Source organism: Anopheles stephensi, chromosome 2 (genome assembly GCF_013141755.1).
Source record: "Anopheles stephensi strain Indian chromosome 2, UCI_ANSTEP_V1.0, whole genome shotgun sequence".
Taxonomy (NCBI): Eukaryota; Metazoa; Arthropoda; class Insecta; order Diptera; family Culicidae; genus Anopheles; species Anopheles stephensi.
The window spans coordinates 23322000-23349530 of record NC_050202.1 but is presented as its reverse complement, the minus strand read 5'-3'; the positions used below and the strand labels follow the sequence as shown (position 1 = coordinate 23349530).

At 43.4% G+C, this 27531-nt stretch overlaps 2 long non-coding RNA genes across 4 annotated transcripts; both read right to left on the bottom strand.

The window, feature by feature from the left end:
• Nucleotides 1–12: 12 nt before the first annotated feature.
• On the bottom strand, nucleotides 13–19364 carry LOC118507459. 3 transcript variants are annotated; one of them, XR_004905647.1, is made up of 7 exons: nucleotides 18212–19364; nucleotides 15329–15718; nucleotides 9768–9925; nucleotides 9629–9693; nucleotides 3285–3552; nucleotides 3067–3180; nucleotides 13–1079 (listed from the first exon to the last, which is right to left on the bottom strand). It is a non-coding gene; the product is annotated as an uncharacterized LOC118507459 (long non-coding RNA). The 3 variants fall into 3 exon arrangements; XR_004905645.1 differs by lacking the exon at nucleotides 18212–19364 and having other exon boundaries at nucleotides 15329–18194; XR_004905646.1 differs by lacking the exon at nucleotides 18212–19364 and having other exon boundaries at nucleotides 9629–9687; nucleotides 15329–18194.
• A 995-nt stretch (nucleotides 19365–20359) lies between these two features.
• LOC118507458 lies at nucleotides 20360–24419 on the bottom strand. Its single transcript, XR_004905644.1, has 3 exons — nucleotides 22558–24419; nucleotides 22302–22437; nucleotides 20360–22206 (listed from the first exon to the last, which is right to left on the bottom strand). It is a non-coding gene; the product is annotated as an uncharacterized LOC118507458 (long non-coding RNA).
• Between the last annotated feature and the right edge of the window lie 3112 nt (nucleotides 24420–27531).

The window sequence follows — 27531 nt, the reverse complement described above, 5'->3', positions numbered from 1 at the left end:
TAAAGCGGAGCCCTCGTTTCACCAGATGTTCTCCCGCCGCCGGGTCAGGCGAATTGCGAAAATCAGTTACAATCACGAAATGAAGCGTGATAGCGTCTCTGAGCGGATGGAGAAGCTGTGTGGCAGCCCGGGAGACCTCACACACACACACACACACACACACACACATGACAGTTTCCGATTCGATTGATTCCAAGCCGTAACCGTAACGGGGAACTCGCATCCCTTTTGCCACGGCTTTGCGGCAATCGATGATTTGTGGAAATTGAGTACCGCACGAACGGAAGCCCTTTCACTTTCAGGATAAAGCAGCAGAGCCGTGTCTTAAGAAACCTACCGAGCTCCCGATCGCTCATGTGATGTTTACTTCGCCAGAATTCCAATCGAACGCCTACGCTTGCGACATCCGCATTTGTGACATTTGTCAAAAGCACCAAATGCGTCCCCCAGTTTGCGTTTTTTTTTTTTTGTAGTTGGTTAGATTAACTCATTTCGGGTCGTGCTTTCCAGGCGTATGGGTTTATTGAAAATTTACAATTCTACCATCGGAACATGCGTGCCCGTCACTCGTTACAGCCGAAGGAATCAATCACGCACACGCGCAAAAACGCACTGAACGGGAAAAGAGCGCGTAATTAACCGTGAAAAATCCACGCACGGTTCTGTGATTGATTTACGATACGATTGTGTAGCTACGGGATGGAGGCCCTGTGTGTTGCAGCAGGGATGTGAAGCCGCGCTCGCTCTCGGCTTTGCTATTCTTGAAATGGTTGTGCACGTCTTTAATTCATGAAAACCCCCGTGCGGGGAGGGGGGTGGGGTGAGGTGGAAAACGCCGGAGACTAATGAAATTAATACATATTGGAGTGTATTAATCCGCCGCATTCCCATGACGATCGGTGGAGGGCCAAAGTAATCTCACGTGCGGTACAAGCGATTTTCCACCTGATGTGACGGGATGCGGCTGGTGAAGCGATTCGCATCAATAAATGATACGGTTTGACGATGATTAGTAATATATGTACGTGAGGATGGGGGAAGGATTTGCTGGAACCGTGTTGTACAAGTAAGCCCATTTTCTGGAATGAAAGTAATAATTGAGACATTTGTTGGTAAGTATTAATTCTCTTTCTATTTAGTACATCGTAATCTTGCAGTTGTGGAGGAAAGTCTGATTGGAATTGAGCAGGACTAGGTGGCATTTCACATTAAAGCGAACTTGTAGTACATAAACGTCGCAATAAATAACATTTCAATTAGTTTTCCGATTTTCCATGGAAGGACTCAACCTTCTGGTTGAGCTCGATTAAGTCCGGTAAGTCCAGACATCCTTAGACAGTATATTTGGTGCAAAGTGTGAAACAACTCCATACGAAGATGTCAAGATGTCGTAGATGTCGAAGATGATTGCGTAATACTTAGCTACAGCTGATCCAGAGTTCAAATCCCATCCAGACAGTCTCCCCGTACGCAGGGCTGACTACCTAATTACAGGTAAAATCATAAATGGCAAGCCGAATACCAGAAATGGCAACCCGAGACCTAATAAAGTTGTGGTGCTAAGGAAGGTTGTAGTACCAAGGTATTTCTTCACTCTAAATACCTGTGGCGATGGACGAAACAGGGATTATGCAGAACATTTATAGTCCCAATACTCACATACGCCTCTGAGACTTGGAATCTGTCTCTCTGTGTGGCTACAATGACGAGGTTTTGGAGCTGTACGATTATTATCCAGCGAATTAGACTCACCAGAATCCGGTGGGCTGGTCACGTCATGAGAATGATACCGAACTTTAAGGCCGTCTACACGGACAGAGAATGCGTGGTAGGTCCAAACTGAGATGAAGTGATGGCGTTGATGCGTTCGCCAAAACGGGCGGGATAATTGATAGGCAGACGAAAGCGCTGGACCGTGACAGGACAAGACCGCAAAGTGGATGTAGCGCCAGATAAGTAAGTAAGTAAGTTAGTAATTGCCAAGGAAGAAAAGGGTCCAGAGTATACATTATCCTTACAGAAAGTACTGCAAGACGTTAACATACTTCAAAAGACGATGAAAAACTCCTTTTTTAGATAGATTTACCTTAGGAACAGGGATTGAAGTTTATGCCTTAGTAGACGAAAATCACTCAGAGGAAGCAATTAAAGGCACCAGTAAAAACCTCAGTACCGATAGACCAAGAGTCCAATGAAGTCTATTAGTTAAATACACCAATTCAACTAACGGAGATCTCTAATGTGTCCGCAAATAAATTTCTGAAGAGAGTTCCTCCGTGTCGTCAATCTTTTTTGTAAGTTGTGGTCTATTATCTAAAAACAACGATCACACTACTGCTTGAAGAGAAACGTTTTATTGAAGATTGTCATATCAAGCCATCTGAATATCTCCTAGCAGCAAACTTGGGCATAGGGCCAAGTTTATAATTCTTCTTCCTTGGCACTGCAACCTATAAGGGTCTAGGCCTGCCATTTTTGACTTTATGTGAATTGATCTTACCTGTAGGAGAGGAGTCAGAGCCCAGCGAACGGGGAGGCGGTGTGGATGGGATTTGAACTCTGGTTCAGCCGTGTGAAAACCGGCACCATTATCGCCTCAGCCACCGGACCAAAGCCTTGTTTAGTACTGAGTATTGTGAATGCTGGAACTGTCTGCAGCATGACTTGTTCTTGGCTTGTTAACAGTCTTGTGATTTCATTTAATTTGCAGACTTGTGTTAATACTGCTAAGAATCAGTAATACTTTAATATTAAACCACTGACCAATGTGCTTCACTCCACCAACTCATCCAACCTATAGAACTGCTACACCAAAAATGCGCTTGCACTTCAATCAATGAGCTTCCACAATTACCCAATTAGCGTACGTAATGGATTGAAACGTTAGAGCATTTCGTGGTAAAAATGGACCACCGGAATCAAACTCTCATTAGTCACGATATCGAAGGGAAATTAGCTAATGGTACAAGCGCGCCTGCATCGACAGGTGAACCACAGCGACAGCACACACATCGGTCCTACAAACTGGAAAGCTATGTCTCCTGTCCTGTCCGCTCCGTTACTTACAAACACAAGCTGTACTTTTAAGCCCGGACCCCAAAACGGTACGTTCTGCCACAGTTCAGATTGTCGTCCATCGTCCCAGCGGCCGGCACCACCACACATCGATTGACCGGTTCGCTAAAAGTGCAGTAAAACCTGTCAGGTTAACAATCAAGTGCACAGGCTCCTCTCCCCACGCTGGCTTCTCCCTTCATCGTACGCCTGTCAGCGGTATTACTCACCATGAATAAATTACGGGGCATCAGCCTCCTTTAGCCAACAAGGCTCCTTCTGCTGCCAGTGCCCGGCCGATCGAAGAAAGTCGAATAAAATCGATCAACGCCCGAGACCTACCTCAACGCTGGAATGTAGCTCGATCGGCCGTGTCCGCCGAACGTTCTCCACCGTTCCTTATTCATACGCATCCATTTTTTAAACGCAATGTTGCAACTGATGACCATGTGCACAGGTTTGCACAGTAATCGGGCCCTGCAGCGGGACGGAACAGACCTGTGGAAAAATGGTAACAGTTTTATTGATCGCCTATTTTACGGGCCGAACATCGAACGAATTCATGGGGACCCGTAATGGAGACCTGTGGGTAGTCGTTTAACGAGCGAAAGGAGGGGGGGCTGCACGTGTGTATAACCTATGGGAACGTTCGGCAGGGCCTTCTTGAAGATCCCTGGCGGACGAAGAAACACGGACGGCACACGTCGACATGAGTTCGTTTTCTAATTAGCCAATAAAAAGGGAACGAAAGGAAACCTAACGGCAAACCCGACTAACGAGCGACGGACGTCCGCGATGTGGGTCTGCCTGTACGTGTGCGGTGTCCCGTGCATAGAGCGCACAGACATTGCGCAAGAATTATGGCGTTTTTATTTTCGAACCCAACTAACCTCGCGCTGCACTATCCCTTCCGTCACGTGTGCTTTCATTTCGGGTTGATAATACGACAAGATGCTGATGAGTGTTTAGCAAATTTGAACGTAATTTTTATTGCGGGGAGAGGGATGGGGGGCATTTGGAGGGCTGGTTAGTAGAACGGGTGGAAGGGTTCGATGTATTGAACAGGTTAGACAGTGGGATTGTAAACGAAAAGAAATGAGACTGATCTAGGAATTATGTTTCGTATTTAACTTTATTTCCTTTCCTTATCATTTAATTTGTTGTTTAGCCTTGGTGAACTGTCTTGCTATATTTATTTTTTATCTATTTGTCTGTGTTGTTTAACATGTTGTGTCAACCCGCCTTAATTAAAAATAAATAAATAATTTGTTTATATTCAACTACCACTTTTCAATTTTTTTTCATTTTATTAATTTATTTATTATTACGGACTGATGCCCTATTGTCAATTTCTTTTCATTTATTTAGTTAATAATTTATCATATGTTATATTTTCTACCGATATTTGCTCATTGTAAATCAATGTGTATTTTTAAAGAAATACTTTAACTATTCTTTTCCTTTTCCTTTCCTTTATCAAATTTCAACTTTTTTTTGTTCACTTTGCTATTTAGGTATTGTTTCTTATGTTCTTTTCCTTTTTTTTTAAACAAGTTAAAATTTCAATTTTTTTGCACCCGGTTCATTCACTGTTCATTGGCTCTCCTTGTAGTGTTGTTCTATTTGTTTGATTTGTTATGAGGAAGGAATTAACTGCTGATTTGATTTTTTTGCTTTTTTGATTTAATCGCATTAAAACGAACGAATGTTTCACATCTGAAGCCTAAGCTGAAAAAGAACGACGTTTAAAATTATAAACTGGGAGAAAAATCACATCCATTCAACTTTAAAAGTTGAACTATTTTACCCGTGTAGTTTTGATAAATGAACCAATGTGCTTGGAGCGCAAAAATAAGGACTGCAATCTTCGTGCCACAGAAGGTGCAACCAAGTGGACGTGATTGAATGTTACATGTACGCACTCGGTGATCATTCGAACCTTTCGCGAGCGTCTTAAGCGGGTGGACCATTTACCATTCCACTTAACTGCAGTTGCCATTGCATGGGCATGTTTGCAGTGATGACGCCATTTATTAGCTGTACAACTAGGGAAACAAACAACGCGAGTTTGTTTTATCTGCCAGCAGGATTAGTAGTATTTAATATAGGATTAAAGTATATTTAAGCAATACGGCCAGGCCGTTCTTTATGAATAAAAAAAAAGTATATTTAGTCTTATCAATATATTCTTTTGAATATATTTTTTTTTTAATAATTTGTGGAAGACAGGTTAATAAAAAGACTCACATTTTAATTACATAAAATAAAATAAAGTTTGATATTGAAATAAATTAAACATCTTAGAATAAAACAAGCGTTTGCCGTCGTTCTTTTTCTCCAGCTAAAAAAATGCAAATGCAATATGCCATAACTAGTTCTTCCGAAGCAACGGCCAACCACTGTTTTGCCGTTTTGCAGAATCACAGTCAATGCACCTTGTGCATTCGTTTATCGTTGTTTGTACAAATTAAGCGCTTGCATGACGGATTCCTTTCCCGCATTGGGAGACGCCACACGACCGAGATGACAGTAGCGTTTTATTTGCATAGTAATTAACATATCAATTTGCATTTACTTTATATGCGCGTCACACACACACACATAGCCCTGGAGCCCTGCGAGTCGAGAACGAGCTTGCAAGACAGCCAGACCAGATGCCGCACTACAGTCTCCTCCCTTAAGTACCCTGGTCTCTACTGCGGTTCTTTGGGACGGGATGGGATGGCACAACATATCAGGTTGCAAATCACAGCTCACCATGCACTCGCCGTGCTGTGAATGCAACACACGCACCCACACACACACACACACACACACACACACACACACATTGCAGCTACTCCAGAAGGAAAAAGCGAGACAGCACCGTGCACCGGAACAAATTGACTTTCAGTGTTTATCAATCATTATTATGATTAAGATGGAAATTGATCTCTCATTATAAATATTTGTCCCGCAAAGGCACACACACACACACACACACGTTCAGGGAATGTCGGTGCAAACAATGGCGTTCCCCAGCTTGATGGCGCCTCCATTTGTGGAAAGTCAACCACGTGGTGCATGTGATTGAGTGTTGGCGCCCTAATGGCCACTTCCGCACAACGGCCATCCGGATATACAGCCCTGACATCGGAGGATCTCCGATCACTGACCTAATTAGCAATGCGGCCGCCAATGCAATGTTGGTACAGAAACACACACACACACACACAAACAGTGGCCACGGCTAATTGTTGCTTGGTGATGTGCGGTAATGGTGATGGTGGTGGTTTGTTGTGCAATCAACGCGCGTGAATGCTCGATTTCGCTCGGGCCCGGAATTGGAAAATGGGGAGAACGATTGATGATTCGAACATTGGGCGCCGTCGTCGGGTCTCCAAGGAGCAATCATGCGGAACTCCGGGCTGACTGTTTCTGGTGGGTCGCCGCCGCCTAGGAATCATTTAGGCGAAGGATTTTGGTGTTTAGTGGTGAAGCGCTTAAGGGTAGATTTGATTGAACCGGTGGTTCGCATGAGTCATGGCAGCACTGCATCGAGACGATTGCAGTGATAATGATTCGTGGCGCATGCATTATGAGGTGAGCGCGAGCAATTTTGTAGGACGATCATAGTAATTGGATGCGAACATTGTTCCCCCAACGGTGTGTGTGTGTGTGTGGGGGGGGGGGGGGAGAGGGGGGGAGGGGAGCATGGTTGTGGGGAGACTCAATTTTGTGTTGTTTTAAACTGACAGTTAGTGATTGTAAAGAGGAGAAATTTTCGAACTAGTTTTACTATAGTAATAAATAATTAAAAAGTAATGGAAAAAATTAGTAAAAACTAAAGAAAAGAAGCAAAATGACTTTTCGAGCGGAATATAATCGTAACGAATTGTTAGTAGTTTAAATAGTATATCTAAAAAACGAAACAGAAAAAGCAAACCAAAAAATATAAAAAGAAAAATAGAATTGTTAATTATTCCAATAAAAATGAAAATGAAAAAAAGTAAAAAAAAACTACAAAGAAACTAGCACAACAAACAAAAGAGAAAAAAGCAAAATGTAAATTTAAAAAAAATATAAAAATAAGATCAACATTAAAAAATCCAAGCGAAAAACAAAAAGGAATAAAAAATTAATGTTAAAACTATAAAAACAAATTTCAAGAAAATGTTAAAACATAAGAAAACATAAAATAAAAGAAAGTTATTTTTATTTGAAAATTGAATGTTAATATTTTTTACGGTATACAACTAAAGGAAAATTATATATTTTATCGATTAACAATAATATTAATAATTATCTGTCAATTTTTTGTTTTACTACTGTACATTTCATTAAAGTTTTTAAGAAAAGATATAGCTTTTTTAAACATTATTCCAATTAAAAAAATTAAAAAAAATTTTTTATTAGAAATGATTTAAACCGTTAAAGGGCTCTTCCGTCAACCTTGCTCGAAGCTCGAACGTAGCTTTCCAATGAGCGAGCCTTCAAAAAATCAATAATAACTTCATAATTCCTTTACGATTCATTAGTGCGTTAATCAATTAACTTAAAACCCATTCTCCAAGGGCTCCACCAAAAAACGAAACAAAACAATCCTAAGAGGCGCCTAGACACATGCGCAACATAAATTCTTCGTCCGTTAAGCAGCGCGCCGTCTCGTTAATGAATCAGGCGCATAATCCGCTACGAAGCACCGGAACGCGAAGCAACCCTAACCCTCGATTCGATGCGCACACTTACAAACGAGCATTAAAACAAAACGAGCCCAAAACAAAAACCCTCGCGTGGACCCCACACTTGCGTAAGACGTGCTTTAAATCGATTCCAGAACGATCGACCGCAACCGCGCCCAGGTAAGCCGAAAAGCCTAGATCCGGACTAGATCGCGTAACTAGATCCGAAAGCTAAATCATCTTCAAGGCCTGGCGCGCGAGGTCTTTTTTTGTTTTAGAACGAGAGATTTAATTCCGATTTTGGAAATTCTATACGCTTTTTTGTGTCGTTTTTCTTTTCCCTGGGGTGCACATTAACTCGTTCCCCTCACACACCTTTTGCAGTGCATTGCTAGAACTCGGCTCGCAGCGCCGCCACCCATAGACGAGTAGAAATGGGCCGTGAATAATTAGAATGATTTATGCGGTTGTGTGCGCTTCTGAAAAACCCGCAAACGAGATCAGAAATACAATCGGAAAATCCCCCACGGTTGGTGGAATGCTCGTGCGCCCGTCCGGTGAAGCATTCCGGGAGAATTGAAATCAATTTGCCTTAGATTTGACCACCACACCACGGAGCACCACAATCAAATCTTGCAACAAATCTAGACGCCGGGTGCTTCGGTTCACCGGGGTTGGATGCTCAATTAATTGAATGATTTACAGCAGACGCGCAGCATCCTTAGTGCAGCAGTAGCGGACGGATATGCAAAGTTGGTCAGAGATGTATCACAATTAATCAGAGCGCGTTTCGTAGAGATCCCGGGATTCATCAATTACGGGGGTCCTTTCCGACCATTCGGGCTGGGCGCATTCTCAAGTGGTAAAATCACGAGGCTAGAAGCATCACTCATCGATCCCAACAACAGATCTAAGGACGGAAACTTTGCATACAAGTCCTGCTGAGAAGTGGAGAAGGTGTGCACTGATGAGTCTGGTATCAATCTATTCCAATATCATCCCGATAACAGAAATCAACCGTCAGGGCAGGGCGTGTATCGCTTCGGATGGTCTGTACGACAGTGCAGACGATCACAAAGATCTGTTCTGAGGGGACGGACGGTCGGGAGGAGATTGCTGGCCTTTTCTTGATCCTGTCAAACGTTTAATGAAGATGCATCTTGAAGATTGTAACCGTTTGTAGTGTGAACCAGGTGGCCAACTCCCCGCTCGGAGGTCAGACGTTGCTTCTGTCAGTGGCAGACGGATGACGATGACATCCTTGGGCGATGTCATCCGGCTACTTGTAACATAGTAACACGCTTTGAAGTTTACATGTTGTGTTGTGGTTCATGTTTAGTGGCCGATATTTTTTTTTTTTGCTGCCTTCCTCCCACTGCAGTGAGTGTCATCCCTTTGTGAAGTGATGCGCCGGAATCACGTGCAACAAACTGCGTGCTTTATGACTTACACAATCCGCTCCGGAAGCTGTCATTATCCAGCGGTGCCGGTTGTCGCTCGGCACGCATTTTGACTGATACAGGCAGCAGCAGCAGCAGCAGCACCACGCGCTTCATAAATTATGAGCATTGATTATAAATTCCACCCACCGTGCTGCTGCGCTTTTACCCACCATCGGATTCAGACGAGATTCAAGAGTTGTTTAAACAATCTGCATAATTTATGACAGCAAAAATGAAGCTGTTGATATGTGCTGGTTCTGTTCTGGCTTTTTTTTTTTGTTGGTTGTTGCATTTCTGCACAAACTGTCTCACAACATCCATCCTCCACTTCGTTTTTTTTTTCGTGGCAAAAGGGAGAAGCGTTTTATGCTGTACCACACATGCAAAACATATCCTGTGTGTCCACGTGTGTATGATGGCGGAAGCTGTACTGTGTGTTAAAACAGACAAAAAAAACCTTCACTTACTCACATCAACTTGTCGCTTCCTGGCAGCACATGCTGCTGTGCCGTGGTTGATGATAAATAAACCTTTCCCTTCCCAAAAAAGAAACGAAATAAAATGCATTTAAAAAAAAGGGCGCATAAATCATACATGGAAACAAACTTACCATAGAATTTTCCGCTGCATTTTGTTGAGCTGTTTTTTTTTCGTGGCTCACCGGTCCAGCCATTCATTTATTCAAGGTTATGGGGGCGATCAATAATGGATGGGCTTGCGGAGATTAAATGGACATTTATTTAAATCATGTAGGATGGTGTGGCCGAGCTGTAAAATGTTAGATATTTCTAATTAATCGATATTGATTGTGGTGGGCGGAGCAAGTGACAGTAGCTTCAATGGCAACAATGACCTTTGGGATATGATTGAAGGTTAACGGGTTACGGTATTTAAGGGATATGAAATTGATCAATTAAATAAATTATTAATTAAACAATCCATCACGAGGCAAACTAAATCATGGTTTAAATTAATGGTGGAACTACAGGAAAGAGAAAAATAAAATAAGTCAAACATAAACTAAGAGTTTTTGGGAAAGTAATAGGAGGGGATAAAGGAGTCCAGGAAGTTAATGATTTAAAGGATCGAAAGGATAATAGGAAGATTATTTTTAACAAAAAGGGTTGAAATGAACTGGAATGAGCTCAGAGCACACATGGAGTTTGAGTAAGATGAGAACTAGATAGAAGAGGGTCGATGGGAGCAGCGATGGTGGATTGGGAGAATTGTGCAATAGATCGAGCTGTTGGTAGGAACTACAAGTTGAACAACCAACTCCTGTTCTAGTAACAGGGAAATGTAGAAAGACTGTTGTCAAAGATTTAGCGAGCAGCAAATCTAGTAAGACTTTTGAGACTCTCTCGAGTAGTAACCTGAGCAGTGAGCAGAACAGAGACTTAAAGCATAGAATATCGGAGAAATCACTGGCAATACGGAGTTGGTGAGGTGACCTATATCCAGTCGAATACCGAGGTCTTCAAAGACGGCTGACAGATACTGACCTGGTAGATACGATAGGGATAAGTATTAAGGCATAGGGAGTTAGAGAGTGAGTGATTACTGAGAACAACTACATTGACATAACATTAGAATTGAATATAATTGAGGACATTTTGAAGGACAGAACAGTCATCAAGAGAGAAAACAGCGTAAAATTACTTTAATGTCGGTATCAATCGTAAGGCAAAACGAGTTAACATCGTTTATGTTTTCTTACTTATCAGGCTTCGCGGTTTTGGCCTGCTCCAGTAATCCTTGATACAGCTTACGGACTTGTGCCGTCGTCTGCCAACCACGTTCTGAGCATACCTCGTCTCCTTAGTCCATTTGGACGGTCAAAAACGACTTTAGGGGCTGGGTCCGTCCGGTGTCATTCTCATGACATGACCAGGAGCCTGGTGAATCTAACCATCGCTGCACGATGGTGAGGTCACCGAACACTGGTCATAGAGCTCGTAACTGCAACGGCTATTCCATTGTCCTTCCACACATACGGGGCCAAAAATCCTTCTGAGCATCTTCCTTTTGACAGAGGACTTAGGTAGGTAGGACTTCTTAGCATTGTGATAGCGGCACTAGTAGCTGCTCACACGAAGAGACCAATCTCAATAATGACAGGACAAAATCGCTTCAAGTAGAGGTGCTAGTGCAAACGACGGATATGATCATTATATTATGATTTAAAATACCTTATTCAGCTTGAACTTAGCTCTTAGCCCTATCAGAAAGTTGGAGAACGGAAGTGCAACATCTTGACATTTATGCGCAGAGCCCTGAGTAATGAAATAAAAACTTTTTCAACAAAAAGCGTTGCTCCACTGAAATCTATCTTGCAGAAAAGGTGTCCCTATTCGTCTGTTAAATTAAATGTTTTAATCTCCTATTTTGAAAACGAATGTCAAACCGACGAGATTATTGCTCAACGTACGCTCTCAACCTATCAAAACCCGCTGACCGAGTTATGAATCACACCCGGTGCTTCTGTTCCACATTTTTCACCGAACACACACACCGCTGGCTGGCTGCTGCGACTGTCCGTGTCTGTCAAAAACCCGATTCCCTTACCGCCCTGCATCGAATCATATCGAACCCGTCCGTGTGCTGTACCGCCAGGCTAAACTCGCTGTATCACCCCATTAGCAGGCGATAAAAATAAATATCGCACCAATTGTGCAACGATCGCTCTGGGAACGTTTGCGGAGCGTCGTTTCATGTTGTTTTTTTTTTTTTGCGGTATAGGAGAGAGGTTTTTGAGACGACGTGAAACACAAACTTCCATGACACTAAATCTCCCGCCCGTACCGCCATTTCCACCACCCAGAGGTGTCCGTTGTTGTCCCTTGGGTAAGGTATTCCACCGGTTGCGACCTCCCAAAGGGTTTGCGTTTGCATCCGTACGGTGAATTTCAATATCTTTCGGAGCTGGCGGCCACAAAAGCAGGCAGCAGCCGCAACCAGTCCGTTTTAATTTATCGCTAATGACACATCGTGACATGGCCGGGGTTGCTCGCTCGCTAGTTGCTTCGAGCCGTGTCGCGCAGCTATGGGGCAGCTATTTTTCTTCCAGAAAGAATGGCTTTTTCGCCACCCACGTGAAGAAAAATCCATAATCTCCATCCCAATAGTTAGCCCATCCACCATATCCGCCTCCAAGCTGCTCTCCAAGAAGAAGTAAAAAAAAAGGTGGCATAAATCTTAACTGCACCGCAATGCAAACAAACCATTCAAGGCGATTGTATGCAAGCACGTCAAACGACATCAGACGCGAGTGAGAATTCCCTCCAGAGCGACACTCCGGTGAAGCGTTCGAGGTTTGTTTAGATGTGTCGTTGCAATAATCCTCACCCACTAAGCGCACCGTTGTAAGTTAAATAATTTAATTTTCCATTTCTCATCACAGCCCGGCTGGCTGAAGCGACCATTTGCCCAGGGAAGAGCGTAATCAGGCGTAACACAGCGTTGGTGGAAAATCAAACTCCGGATGTTGCGGAACGAGGCTCAGCTCCATTTTTCTCCCAGGTGCATCGAGATCAAATTTGAATAATTTATTGGAGGATGAACAAAATTTCCAGATAAATGTAAATTTCATTCACTCTCTCCCAAGGGTTGCTGGTGGATGTTGCCGGTGTCTCTGGTAAGGTGTGCATAAGGACATCTTCTTCCCGTTGCATCTTGGCTGATGCGGAGCACACCGAAGCTAACTGGACAACTTCGTTTTCGCTTATTGACTTTCTTCACCGAATGCGCCCAAACCCAGGATCCCCATCCGGTATGTCCGTCTGTGAGGTGTACAAAAAGGATTCATCAGGTACCAGGTATTGCATGAAAATTTCAACTGAAAGACGCTTGTCCGCTGAGGTCTCTCCTGAGGATGCACCAAGCCAAATGCAGCTTTGCTGTAACCTGTCAGTCCGTTCCTGAGGCGTTGGGTACGCCGTTTCGAGTGTGATAGCAACTTTGCCACTGAAGTGAAACCCCCTGGAACAGCGCGTCGTTCTACAATCGTACCGGGGAATTGTAAATGCTCATGCAAATCCATTTTGCAGCGTTGCATGATGAGAGGTGATTTCATGCTTTATTCGAAGGTTTTTGGGTGATTTCATCCAATTTGTTTCACCTAAAAGCAGCACGAAACGAGTAGCTACACAAGTCGGGTTTGATAGAAATCTGGTTCGGTGTTGTTCTACCCGTTCTTCGTCAGGCGTTCAGGGTGTTGGAAAAAGTGGTTCTGATTAGATTTTTATCGTTCATAGCAAACCGGGTACCAGCTATTCGGAGGCGTTAAACAAGTAACCATTGCAGCTGGGCTGCATATGCATTATTCATTTCTCTGCCTTTCTTCACATGGCGTTCCACCACCAAAGACAAAGTGAAAAGAAGCTAAATTTATACCTTTACTCCAGAATTAGTTTTATTGCATCCATTACCGCTACGATGCACCTCGATTCGACCGAAGCCGAAGTGACCGCTGCAGTGGGAACAAAGTTGCAGCCGGGCAACGAAATCGGACATAAAATATCAATTCTCTTCGCTAGTTGCTGGCAACCAAAAAAAAAAAAAAAAAAACTCCGGTAGCTAGCCAACACCACTCCGAGCCGCCCTAATGAAATGAGCAATAACGTAATCCATTCGGCCAGCATAAAACTTCCATTTGTATTTCATGTTTATGATTGGGAAGGATGCATTCAAATTGCATTCTGATGGCTTTTTCATCACGCATCGAGGTGGGTATCGAGCGGCTGGGGCACGCCACGGTGTAGCTTTTATTGCATCGCGTTCGTGACACGTTTCGCTTAATTCGTCCACGATTTCACATTTAGAGGGCAGCTCTTTTTTTATTTTTGGAGCAAAAATGGCACACAGAAAATGTGAAATTAACCACCAAAAACAAGCAATTAAGGTGGTTGCATTCCCATAACAAAGTAATATATTGGTTTGGCTCGGTTTCAGCGAGGAATAAAAAATAATCAAAAAAAAAAAAATAAAACACTCTGTGTCCGAAGGCCATTAGCGTTAGGATTTTTGCGTGACATTCAACGATCTACAGTTCGCACCTTGATGTTGTTGCATTGAAACATGGGGTAATTATTTCGTGTCGTTCGGTACAGCCTGGTCCAATAACGCTCGAGCACGCTAGGTGCTTGAGGAGTCAAAAGATGCAAGTGAACTTTTTTTTCGCAAAAACAGAAATCCTTAGAAATGTACGGTTAGTCATTTGAAAAAGTTAATTGTTTTTCAGATCTTTTTTGTATCAAAATTAAACAACAAAAATAGAAATAAACAAAACAGAAATTCAAAAAATAATAAAGGTAACAAGCGCACAAAATATAAATATCATTATAAAATCTGTATCCAACTAAACAAAACGGCAATACGATGTCAAGTCATAGTACTAGAAAAATAATTATATTATAATTAATTAATAATATAATTTAAATAATTAAATTATATCAACAGAACGAACATAATATAGAGATAAAATGCATAATAAACAAAGTAAAACAAAATGAAAGATTAAAGAAAAAAAAACAAATTAACAAACAATAAATGAACACTGAAATGCAGTTTCAAATTAAAGAAGTATCCATTTGAAATGAACCGTAGAAAGGTTAAAAAGAAATAAGAAAGTCAGAAAAAACATCAAACTAAAGTAAAGGTCAGTGTCGAAACTAAAAAAGCGAAAAGTATTCTCTGGGCCTAAAGTTAAATATTACATATGAAAACAGAAAACTGAAAGTCAATAAACAAAAGTAAAAATTAAGTTTAGATAACACAAAAGGTAAAACAAATGCAGAATAAATAAGGATAAGTCTAGACAATAAAAAATCTAAAAGTATTTTCTGGCCTTAAGTAACATATTGTATGTGATAATAGAACACGAAAATAAAACAATAAACTAAGGCTAAGAATTGATAATGCAAAAGGTAAACAATATAGGCTTTAAATGAAACATCGAATTTGAAAAAAAGAAAGAAATAAGAAAAGTCAAGAAACCAAATAAAGGTTAGCAAAAGCCAAACGAGATTAAAACTATAACTTTAAAAAAGTTAAGGGCAAAACTATCCTAAGCAATTAAAATAAAATGTTAAAATAGCAATTAAAACTAAAAGCAAAGCAAGTAAAGTTAAACACTTTAACAAATACACAATATTTTACTGTAAATTCTCCTACCTTTAGTAACTGGAAGTGGAGTTACATTTAAAGCACGTCGAATGAAATATTTGTTCAATTCCAACACCACAGTGCAACGGTCCCGTAATATTGCACCCAATATATTGTACCCTCAGTACCCTTCTACCGGTCCAGTCCACCAGCACCAGGACAGTCCACACGCGCATGTTTCAATCCTGATCCAGCTCAGTTTTTTTTCTCTCTCGTACAGTTCTTTACTTAGCTTCCCGCCTAGCCGGCGTGTGTGTGTGTGTGCATGTGGTTCATTTATCCTATTTTTATGGTGTCGCCACGGACACTGGTCACTTGTTCGAATTTAATTTATCACCAGCCCGGCCAAACGTCCCGGCTGCTCCCAAGTATGAAGCCGAGAGCCTCATAACGAATGACCTACAAGTATACAAGAACATGGAAAAATTAACACGGCACCGGACTGGAGAAGAACAGGAAAAACACAACACGACTACAAGAGCACGAATGAGAATTCAAATGCCGAAAACAGAACAGGGAGAAAAGAAAAAAAAGGCAACCGGAGCAAAATAATCATAAATAGTGTCCCGGGACGGAATGAAAAGCGGCGATAAGATCGTCGTAAATTAGTCTAATTATCATATGTTGAGCACATTCCACGGGTGGCTTTATTGTGGTTGCTGCTGCTGTTTCCTGTGCTTGTGTGTGCCTTCATATTTTTCAATTTAGCTACACACTGTGTGTGTGGAAGGTTTATCTGGATATTCGCTGGTTCAACTTGAGTTATCCGGTTAGCTGGTTGACGCGTACTTGAGGGTGTTTTATTTCTGAACCAACAGATGACTCACTGTGGAGCTCTAAAAGAAAGTGCATCTTGGTAGTCAGAGTTTTTGAATGCATTTACGATCCTAAACCTTCTCCAATTCGAGTTCCAATTCCGACAAAACATGACCACTTTAACCACACCTGATCAGGAGTCTCACGGTGTTGCTCACGGGGGATAATGAGGGCTCTTCACAAAACGATACACTGTTCAGTAATTTGAATAATATGTAAATCCACCCGATTGGCCCGAAATGGGGGATATTTTATTTCTCTTTTAGTATTTGTTTTATTTCATTTCCCTTCACCCTTGCTCGGTGCGCACGATTTCGAAAATGAGGTTCAAAGAGTGCGAACAGCCATTTTCTCGCCAGGTTGCCAGGTTGATCGTTAATAAATAAATAAAAAAAAAGCAAATGGGGCGTTTCTCTCAACAAAACATTTCCTCTCCAAAACGCCACCAGTGCGACAAGTGCCGAACATCGTCGTCGTCCGAATGGCGCGAATTGATGTGACCATGCCTAATGCTCCAAACCATTTTCTCACACAGGCCCCGCCGCTCACAACGGATGGACATTTATGACTTTATTATTTTATGTCTCGAAAACCATCTCATTCTGCGGGCAGCGAACACAGTTTCCTCCTTTGTTTGTGTGACATATATCGCATCGCAGTTTAGAAAATGAATTTTAAAATAATCAAAAACTGAATACCAATGCTCGATCAAAGTCGATCGTATGTGGACGGTTTGGGGGTTTTTTGCTGTTGTGTGGTTTGGTTGGCTTTTATGCTGAGAAAACGCATTTTTAATGATGACTGGGGCGGTATGGCCACGCATATGTTTTTTCTCCTCCCCGTATGATGGTGATCAACGACCCAAGCCCAAGCACACTTGTTGTTGTCGGTTGTTGGTTTATGGGTTAGTTTGATTTACTGTGCGCCGATGTCAAAACAGCAGTGGGGTTTCGTGATCGAGACAGGAAGAGCGCCGGGCTAGTCTTAATGAAAAATGAGATATTTATTTGGTTATAACTTTGGTTTGGTTTGCCACGGTCTGTCTCGATGACACATTCTCAAATAGAAAAACATCCAGTTGAAACGATTGATTTTCCCATTGTTGAGAAGCTTAATGGGATACACGGATGATACCGCGGGATGGATGGTGTGCGCTTTCGACCTCAAATTTCTCCCTATAATAATCACGGTCACACGAGCAGGGTTATAAATATTCCCCAGCATGGCACGCGATTATAAAAAAAGGGTCCTAAAATGATTCTGGATGAGCTTGCTGGATGAGATTAAAGATGGCCAGAGATTAATGGATTAGAAATATCGTTTCGGGATGGTAATGCGCTTAAAAAATTCTACCAAACAGAGATCTTTAAAGAGCTCATGTAGCTATGTAGCATACATTTGGGCGTTCATAAAAATAAAATTTATCGCCCAAAAATGGTTAAGAAGTGACGTAAAATACGTTAAAAGACACGAGCGAGTGCCTGATAAACCTTCTAGAAGGAAACTATACCCTCGTCACGATATGATCCCGTCTATCTCTCCCGTTACATCTCGAGCGTTTAACTTCATATTAATTAGACTACATTTTGACACCGCCTTACGCTCACCACAACGCGTGGTGCATCACAATTACGCATGGACATGTTAATTATTGCGAGCGAACGAAAAACAACCGTCCGAAATAATGAGTGAACAATTTCACTTCCAACCCGAACCGATATAGCGTATTAGACACATGGGACCGAAACCGAAAATTGCTCCATCTTCTATGGACGTGGATGAAGATACGAGACCGTATAATTGGCCCATTTCCTGTACATGGGCTCTCGTTTAACGAAAATGTTTGGAACCCGTCAAAGGAAATTTTTGACGAAAATTACTCTATTAAACTAGGGCGAAAAGGGTTACGCTCCGAACGGGCTAGAATATTTGTAATTAGTTAGGGACGTACTCCAGAACTCCAATTAGGATCGCACCTTGCAGCGCATCTGCATCCGGATGTGCAAGACAAATGCGAACTCGTTTGAAAGCGTTCCGATTATAACTCTAATTGATACGACAAACGCAAACACTTACCCCCGCGAATGGGCAGATGCTTGATACTGATCCTGATTTGTCCACCAATTTAGACGTATCGACGAATCGTCTGCCTATGTCCACGCGCAAGTAACGGACGATGTCACTGCGAGCTGCGAGAATCCGTCACCCATTACGCTGATTTATGACTGGGGACCCTATTCCTAACCTAGATTCGAGCAGTTGGCGTGTGGACGCGTACGCCGCTCATCAGGACATACATGGCCTGTGAAATCAATTATTTACAGAAATTATTCATAACTCAGTCAATCAAAGGGGGCCAAGCGCTAACGGACGTCCGTTTATGATGGCTGTCCCGTTTAAGCCCGGTGAAACAAATGAGCTAATTTATTAACTCACAATTCATTGCCGACCGTACCTTGGAACGTTTGACGAGGGGAGGAAAAAAAAAGTCCCTGGAGTTATGTGAGACCTCGCGTCCACCGTGATAGATTTCAGCAGCAAAAAACGCGCTACGGAGACGGAAGAACGTACCAACCAACAAAAAAACGGCATCGCCGAGAACATTAAAGCATGCTGCTGACTAGCCCGTATCCATCATGCACTTGTCCGATGGAACGACTCACACACGTACACAAAATCTGCGCCTGGATCACGGAGACACGGCAACAAAACGGTGCAGGCACAAAAAAGTTATAAGCCATGTCTTGAGCTGCAAAACACATTAAAAAATGGAATGAAACAAGAATTGCGCCATAAGCTCGTAAAAAAACACATTCCCACTTTGCGATTCCTGTTGGTCTGTTGCGGTGGTCCGGTAGACCCACCGACCATGAAGCACCATCAAGTGCGTCAAAGTCAATACACGTTGGTTGGTTGGCTGTGTTTTTTTTCTGCGATATAGCTGCAAAACTTGCTTACAGCGGGACGCAAACAAACAAAAAATACTAATTACCATTCCATCTGTGGCCATCGCTACGAGTCGGGCAAACCCGAAGGGCAAACCAGGTACGATTTCCCTTTGGAGTCCGGCACCAGACGGCTCTTGCCATGGCTACGAAATGAAAAACTGAAACTGAAACGACCACCGGGCAAGCAGATACACGGAGTACACGGGAAGTTTTGAGAAGTTCCGGAACCACATCAGAAAACATCGGACCACCGGGTCGGGCCGCGTAGGAGTGATGCGGGACGGCTGATTACCCACCTGAATGACAAAATGCTGACGAAATGCAGTCCGGGGTACGGTGTCCGAATCCGAAACGGACCCGGCTGATATGCAGTTTGCGTTTCCGTGATCCATTATGACCCACCCGCGCACTACCTGACCGGACATTCGCAACGTGCAGGACTCTATCGGACCGGTCGATCGAGCTCGTCCGGCTCGTCCTGCCCGAAGCACGTCATCGCTAAAGGAGACGTAAGTTAATGATATTTTAATTACGGAAGAACTACCGGCCAGCACCAGCGCCAAGATGCGCGCGGGCCCCCGATGCGAATGACGGCGATGACTTTGAAATGCACTTTTGATGTAAAGGCATGAGCTTTCGGTTTGGTTTTGGTAAGTGAGGTGCGGGTGGTTGGCTTTTGGGGGAAGTAAAAACCCACGGAGCAAAAGAATGCCGGATAAATTAATCATGATTACCATAATGATATGATCGTTGATGAGAGTGCGCGCGTTTAGGACGAGTTTAAGGTAAAAGCAAAAGAAAAAAAAATCCGCACCAACACACAAGCGCCTAAGTGATAGGAGTATTGTGATGGACAGGTAATGATGGCGGGGATAAATAATAAAGATGACCCAGGGAACATTAGCAGTGAGCATTTTCGGTTGCTATTGTGGAGTGCAGCAAATTTGCTGCTTCGTTGAATAATGTTGAGTATGGTGATACTGTGGCCATATCATCACTGACATATCAATCAAGAGGTAGAGGAGCCCTTCATGATATCGATCTAGTGTTTTAAAGTTTTGATTGAAATTGACATTGAATTCTACCACAAATTCATAATGCCACTCTAAAAACAACTTAGGTCATACCTGCCATTTCTGGCTTACTAGACTTAATGATTCCACGTAATTGGATAGTTAGTCATAGTCTCTACCACCGAGCCGCCCCAATAGTTGGTCATATGGTAATCTATTAATAGGAATCTTCCACATACGTTATAGAAATGCTTCTAAATTAAAGAGCATTTCTATTGAAAGTAACAGTGATATATTTAAGCCATTTTGTTTTTCTTGGCTTTAAAGTTGAGGAATTTATACTGTTATTGAGAGGTCATCTATGAAAGCAACTCACTTCTCCTTCTTCTTCTTCCTTGGCACTACAACCTCGAGAGGTCTCGGTCTGCAATTTCTGGCTTTCTGTGACTTGATTTTACCCGTAGTAAAGTAGTCAGCCTTACGTAGGGGGAGGCGGTCTGGATGGGATTTGAACCCCGGCCCTGCCGTGTTGAAGACCGGCGCCGCTATCACCTCGTCCACCGGAACGCTCCCACTAGAATACCTCACCCACTTCAGCAAGTCACTAGAAAACCTAATTCCTCAACCAACTTCTGCATTGAATCTACGGCTAGTCCGTTTGTACTTGATCCAGTCAAAGACACCATATGTTAGGCATCATGATCATTAGTCCTATTTTTCTTATTCTTCAGGATAACTCTCTCCTACAAATGTGTAGTTCATGTTTCCTCTCTAGACGCGTTGTTCACACAAAACACCATATTTTTTCCCGTTGGATTCTTGGCTCAAGATCGCCTAGGACTTGCGTCCTGAGATGACTACCAGAGCAACCGGAACTATCGTGATCAGTATTCTTTACCTTACAAGGTCTTAAATCTGGTTCATTGTGAAATTTAAGGAACATCCAACATCTTCAAATATAGTTTTTTAGGGGTGGTCCGATAGCAGAGAGGACCACGGCACCGGTCTTCACACGGCAGGATCGGGCTTCAAATCCCAACTGGATCGCGCCTCCCCGTACGCAAGGCTGACTACTTTGCTACGGGAAGTCACAGAAAGCTAGAAATGGCAGGCCTAGACTTTGCGAGGTTTTAGTGCCAAGAAAGAAGAAGATAGTTTCTTAGATAAGCAAAACTTAAGTTCACTCAAGTAAGATAGTTGGCGATTGTCTGCTTCCTATCTGCGCCCTATGTTGGGGTAGGTGTCTAACAAGCAAAATAAATACGTCTTCATTATCGATTTGATCGTCAGTCAAGACTTGTAAAGGAAATCTACTCAAAAAGTTCTGCAATACCTCAAATGTTTTTAATGACTTACTTTCCTGAGGTTCTAGCACAATTTGATGATAATTTTTAGCCTAAGATTCTAGAATTCTAGAATTAATATAATCAGCATGAGCTCAACAGCTATTTTGTAAGCAAACGATAACGTAAATATGGCGCCCTGTTAACGTTCCCTTTGGCGATGAACACAACTTACACGCAAAACACCGATGTAGGTAACATACGACAACAACCGCCTATGCAAAACATGCCCATAAATGTTGAAATTCATTCTAAACCATCCTAACCCAGTGTCACGCGCCTCTCCCGAACAGCCATCCGTTATGACAATACTTACATTCTAATTAAAGTCATCCCCCCGTCGTAATCACAACTAACATCCCTTCCAAAGCGGTTCCTTGCCTTCGTAAAAAAGGCGAGATAAACTACTCATATTAACTTTCAAACTGCCTCAATCACATCCAAGAACACAACACCCTCCCATTCCGACCGCGCTCAGGCAAAGCGTACGTTTTTTGAAACTTCATTTCCCCGTGGGACATTCATCACTATCAAACTAATTAAATCGTTCGTGAGCAACTCTTTCTCCAAGCGTTAAAGACATTAGCTAAGCCTAACCGGGCACGAAATACGATCAACGAATATGTGTGTGTGTTGCTTCGTCGTCAAGGGTTACGGGTATAATTACATACATTACCAAGGGGTTTTCGGGTTCGTGCACGGGGTAACCACTTAATCTTACCCCACCCAAACCACCGGCCTGCCGTCTTCCGGTTCGCAAAGGAGAACTGGAAAAAAGGGAAAACCTTCATTTGACTACTGAAATATTAATACAATAAAACACCTCGCCATTAAACGGTGCTCCGGTAAGAAAATTACGTACGGTCAAAGAGCATCCTGAGCGACCTTCACACTTTAGGCTTACGTTCGGTGGTTTTGTGTAGTAATCCTTGTCTCCGGGAACTGAGAAATGGGTGAAGAAAATTAAACATCCTCAGGGTTGAGGACACGAAGCACGTCTAGAAAGAGGCAGATAGTGAGAGAGAGAGAGAAAAAAGGATAACGAAGCGCACCATATTGTATGGGTTTTTATACGGTGTTCCGCTTGTGGTGAGTGCTTCCTGCGAAGATTTTATTACCTTTTTTGCGGTTATAATTTCAAGGATAATTTTGCCCGCTCAACAGGAGCACTGAAGCCCCCTCAGACGTTTGGAACAGTTTCGGATCAAAGTGGTTTCCAGTCAGTGGCGGCCATCCTTACCCACGGTGAGAGGGTGTCTACGGCGAGGGAAGGCCTCTTTATGGTGTAATTACACGGTGTTATTAATACTTCCCTCGTGTTTTCTATTTCCTCTCGGTCCTAATCACACACACACACACACATACGCGTACCGAAACAGAAGGTGGAAAATTGAGCTGCCACCGAAGGTAGCCCATCATCCTTGCGGCTTCTTAAAAGAGCCTTCCCGAAACTAGGTGAACGGGCGGGTTAGCTTATACACATTAGGGTGTCTTTCGTACCTGTTCCCATCGTTCTATCCCATCCACGGCACCACCATCATCATCATCGTCGTGTGACATCTGTGAGGCTCATCCGGACGCTAAGTCACGGTGCGTTTAGAAAACGACGATCCGTTTTTCGGGAAAAACTTTATGCATCCACTGCTGGCGCTGGCAGGAGAAATGTCCCGCGAGATTCTACGCACAGAAGAACGGAATGCGGTACCACTCGGAACTCGGAAGAAAAGGCCTACTTCCCATTAACATCTGCTTGGCGTGGTTGCTAGCGAAGACACGTTCCCGAATGCCAATGGAGTGGACAATTTGTGTCTCATCTTTACGATTACACCATTCCCGTCCCGTGGCGCAGTAACCTGCCGAAGTCGTTTACATTCATTTCCCTGGGACAGTTAGTGGTGATTTACAGGAAAGTTTGCCCTCGTGTCTAGAGTCGAAGGCCGTGGAAGGCCCGGCGTGCGAGACGTAATTAATCCGCGCGGCATCAGGGGGGGAAGGATCCAAACGCAAAAGGCTTGCAACACCATCCGGAAGTGGCTGCCGGGATTGCCCAAGACCCGGAAATGAGTGTTTGGCCGAATTCGATTAGGTTGAATGATTGAACGGAATTCTTTAACCGGCAGCGGCAGAACATATCCGGGAGGGACCACCGTCAGCGTCACATCGTCGTCGATGACCTTCTGGTTGCCCGCCTCCCTACCGTACCAATCTCGGCCGGCGGATCAATCGGAATCTTCGTAATTAAGTGGTTAAGCTGCCGTTTATTAAGCTGTTTACGGTTGTTTGAGAAAAAGTTAGCCAGATCGATCGGCCACGCTCAGACCGGCGCTGAGCTTTGCTGAGCAGCAAACCGTTGCCCGCTTCCGACTGGCTGTACCGCCCTCGCACGTCCGTTCGAACAATTGCCGAAAAGTCCCAGATGGCACATTCCGCCGATAATGGGATGAGTTTTTCCGTACCGTACCGTACCCCGAAGTTTTTACCCTTTTTTACAGGGCAACAGGGTCGGGTGGAATCGGAACTTTTTTTTTCCTCCTTTCCATCCGTGCGCACTCTTTTGTCCGGCGGTAGGTTCGGTTGGTGGAAGACTTCTTCTACGAGTTCGCCGATGCGTAACGGTTACGGTTCGATTACGGGAGGTTAGCCTCCTCCCGGCACCGGATTTGTTCGTTGTTCGGTGCAGAGTTTTCGATTATGGGAAGCTGTTTTGGGAAGTGATGCGTTTACGAGTGACTAACTAAGGGCCGGAATGCGTTCCGACCCCCAGATTTCGATACCGGAGATAAAAAGTTCGAGTCACACTACACTTCCCAGGCGTAGAGCCATGCTACACTCACACACTATTTGCACGATTGAGTGACAATGTTTTCACGCGCGACTATCAGCACAGAGATTTCCACCCGACCGGCTGCTGATGGGTGGATGGGAAAAGGGTCCAGTTGTAGAACGGCCCACTCGGGAGATGACCTAATATTTACTATGATATTTACGGTGTGTGCAGAAGAATCGAGAAAGGACCCGTGTTTACCAAATTGCTAGATAATCAACTTTAGCAGCTGTCACTCATTAACTGTCAAAGTTTGTTTTGATTTTGCATTTGAAGAAAAAACATCTGATTTCAGCTCGTTTTTGAGTGTTTTTTTTAGGTACAGACTGATTCTTTAATTGTTTAACTGTTTTAAGATGTGTGATTGACAGAGAATAAAGTAATATATTCACAGGATATCGAAGGCTTGAAACTTTCGCTGTTAATCCCATAGATAGCATCTTGAAGGAAAACATAGAGTTTCTGCACCGGACAAAGAGATTAATTTGATTGTTCCTACGACTTTCCACTTTCAATAATTAACTGTCCTGTATCTTTATTGGTCGGTCATGTGTTCATGAGGCGGTTCGGAGGTCGAGGCCAGTCACACGGCAAAACCGGGGTTCAAATCTCACCCAGAACGCCTCTCCGTACACAGGACTGACTAACCTACTACGGGTAAAATGATTTCACAGAAAGCCAGATATGGTAGGCCGACCTTTCGAGGTTGTAGTGCCCAAGGAGAAGATATCCTCAATCACAACAAGAAATCTTGAAGGACAAATACTTAAAGGAACCATCTGGTTTACATTGGATCTGGAGTGTCGTATCAAAGTCTGGAAGTATAATAAATGTGTAGGCCACAATTCTTACGAAATTTCATTGTATGGACTTTGACGCCGCAACCTGGAGAAGTAGTTATCTAGCCGTTGATGGCTTCCTTGACTTGATTTACCGGTAGGCTGGTCAGGCCCGCGTACGGGGAGATAGTTTACGTGGGGTTTGATACCGTCCCCTTTACTTTTGACTGCCACAACTATGCGGTGACGGATTGAACCACGGGAAAACTGGACGGTCGCCAAGATGAACCTAATGAACCAATTAGCCGTTCAAGAGGCCGCCATTGATGGGCCTAGCATCCTTATATAGAGTGTTATAACGCGGTGTTGTTTCGAATATAAGGACACGCATAAAAGGGAAATTCATTGAAATTGTCTCAGGAATCTGGACGTCCCTCGAGGCTTAGATCTCAACTCTGCAAGGTGATACTAGGTTCTTGATCAAGGGTTCTCTTGGGAATGATTATTAAAGGGGTATGGTCGATAAAGAAGTCGTTTGAAAGTTAAAAAACAAATCAGAGGCTCAAACAATAAGCTATTCTCTTATCAATTTTAAATAGACAACATTACACACACTGTATTTCATAGTTCCAGAAACGGCTGAGGCTGCAGAACGGATGTTTCTTGGACGTACTCCACTAAACGGTTGTACGATTCCATTACACAAAAGGTTTTACACATGCATCCTTGTAACTAATTCTACCTCACAATAGCTAAACCACGCACGTTCCTGCTCGGCAGGTGTTCTGCTTTGCATCCTCGCCGACAGAACACAAACCCACCGGTGGAACAATAGACCACCGGTGCGTTTTGCTGTAGCCAAACATAAAAGAACAGGATGTAAGCCAGTCACCATCGATTCCGTGCGTGACACTAAACAATGGCAAAAAAAGAGCCAATGGAAACCATTTCGGAACTTCAAAGTTCTACGGGAGCACATTTAAATTGATGACGTTTTCTTCTAGCGTTTTCGTGGCCGGTCCCTCGTTTTGTCCGTCATCAGCTGCTGCCCCACATAATAGGTTTCGCTTGGTGGAAGGTGTACGCGTACACCACGCTTAAGCTTCGTGCTTAAGTTGACGCAGTTGGAAATCAATTAATTTTGTTAACTGATTCGTATCGAGCCGCGGCCGTTCGCTAGTTTGTTACAATTTCGGTTGTTTAGGGTCGTCGTCGTTTTTTGCCGCTTTGCTATTGGAGACCACTTTTAATGACATCAACAAGCGCTGGATTAGAGGATGTTTCCCTGGAGCGGCGGGTTTTTTGGGTAAACAAACAAGCGAGAGCTTAGCGACCGTGCATCGAAATGCACCGAAACCCGGGTCGACGGCAGGTGACCGCAAACGACTGCAAAGCGTGTCATCATAAATTTCTTATCTAATGCCTACAACCAATCGACGTCGGTGTGTGTTTTGTGTCAAGAAACCTTCCCCGGGGCACAACAACCCTTGGGGTGAAGTTCCGGGCGCAATCCATTATGCAGATGCAGCACATGGGAACATGAGCCATGCGACAGCGGAGAGATTATGTACCGCTGTTTGTTTGTTGTCAACGCGCGAACAAAGTCCCACAAGTCTCCGGCCGTTCCGGGCGTACTCCACGATTCTCGATGGTTATCGTGGTTGTTGCTTCCTTCCAGCCCTTAGCAGTAGTTATCTCCGCGTGTGAGTAACACATGTGTAGTGTGTGTGTCGGATCGGTTTTTCATCATGACTCGTGTCACTTTCAATTTTAGATGTTTTGAGGATAGTTCCCCGTTTTTTTTCCCTGACTTCAGAACCGATACTCCGGCACGAGTGACAACTGACAGATAAGAATAGTTGGATAGGATCGACGGAGTACATGATCCGGATTCAAAAAGGGAGGACAAAGAAAAAAAAACGGGGTTTAACATTCGGCTGACAAATTCTTCTCCTGCTGGTGGTCACAATACGCCCTCAAATTGTTTCTCGTTTTTCTTCATCGAAAAAAAAACGAAACCCCCCGAAACGACCATGTCCAAAAGTAAAGAGACACACGGGGAGGCGTATGTTTGAGTTCGAAACAATTTCGAGCTTAGATAGCTTTATGGCGACACGCTAAAACAATTTTTATTGCTTTTATTGCGGTACTGGCGTTTGGTCCACCCGATTCCCAACGGTCCGCTCGCTGCCTATCCCCGGGCAGCAAGGAACACCGGTAGGCAATGCGTTTTATTGCACAATTCCCTCACCTGGAACCAAGCTCAACCAAATCTGCCATTATAATCGACGCCTGGAGATAGTCGTTGCGTACATGACTCACTCGCATTTATTGAGATTGATGGACGAAGCGTCTCGGAACCGATTCTTTCGTGGACGGTGTGCGGAATGCCGCTCATAAAAGTGACATACGTACAACCGAAGACTGGTGCCCTTAGATTCACCCGGTTAAGTGGTCGCTATTTATGAAGGTGTTAACTGTCAAGCGTG